The following is a 1058-nucleotide window of genomic DNA, read 5'->3' as shown; positions in this document are numbered from 1 at the left end:
GTAAGCAGCGTTCCTCCATGGCCTGTGCTCCTGCCTCCAAGTTCCTGCCCTGAGTTCCTACCTTGGGCTCCCTGATGAACTGCGTGCGACCTGGGAGATGTAAGACAAATAAACCCTTTCCTCCCCAAGTTGGTACTGGTCAGAGTGTTTTGTCACAGCAATGAAGAACAAACTAAGACAGGATGGTACCAGGGGACACTCTGGAGAGATGCTATGGGGAGTGGCCTCCAGAAACAGGACTATGGGGGAAACAGTGGGTGAGTCGCGTTCTCTCTCCTGGCAGGGATTCCTGCTTGTATTGCAAACCTTCAGGCACTAGGTGAGGCCTAAAATTGTCCTTGGTAGAGAAAAAGAAGCCACAAGCCTTCATTCTCTTTTCCCCACGGATCGCCTTGGCCATGGAAGCTGAGAGCCCTGCCTGACTGGTCTGTACAGTGTGCTCAGGTCTGTAAAGGAGAAAGGAGCATCCAGCAAACGACAGCACAGCACCAAAGAGACATGAGGCCAAGGGAACAGGCATTCTCCTGAGGAAGGACTACTAGGAAGACATCCGTCCATCAGAAAGGACCTCTGTATGCTTTTCTAACTTATATTGAAAAGTAGGTCATACTTACCTGCCAGGGCAGACACCATGATCAGAAAGGTGGTTTTCCCAGGGCGGGGCTCATCCACTGCACTTGGGATGTGCTGACCTGGTGATTTCCCCAAATGCAGGAAACCCAACTGTATAATTTATGGTAGTGGGGGACTGCATTTATGCTCTCCCCTGAAAAAACCTAACTAATCCACACATTACCTGAGATAATTCTGGTATGTCATGTGATGTTTATGTATTTTATGGAATACCTAGTGAATCACTTAGACCAAATACCAAAATATATTTTCCATAGACTCTTAAGCTAGCTGTGTGTTTCATACCTAGAAATTTCATACAGTGACTGCCTTCTGTTTTCCCAGAAAGATACCAGCCCACACAGCAGTAGAGACAGACTCTGACACAAGCAGTGTGCAGTGTAAGAACTTGGATCTTACTATATGTAAGAATTTTAATCCCAACC

The 1058-nt window shown here is 47.1% G+C and overlaps 1 non-coding gene across 1 annotated transcript; it reads left to right on the top strand.

The window, feature by feature from the left end:
- Nucleotides 1-606: 606 nt before the first annotated feature.
- Nucleotides 607-769, top strand: LOC115072361. The gene has a single exon (XR_003851405.1). It is a non-coding gene; the product is annotated as a U1 spliceosomal RNA (small nuclear RNA).
- Nucleotides 770-1058: the final 289 nt, after the last annotated feature.

The sequence above is a fragment of the Nannospalax galili genome, unplaced genomic scaffold (assembly GCF_000622305.1).
Source record: "Nannospalax galili isolate Female #2095 unplaced genomic scaffold, S.galili_v1.0 scaffold680, whole genome shotgun sequence".
Lineage (NCBI taxonomy): Eukaryota > Metazoa > Chordata > Mammalia > Rodentia > Spalacidae > Nannospalax > Nannospalax galili.
The sequence above is the reverse complement of the archived record's forward strand: the minus strand, read 5'-3'. Positions and strand labels throughout refer to the sequence as shown.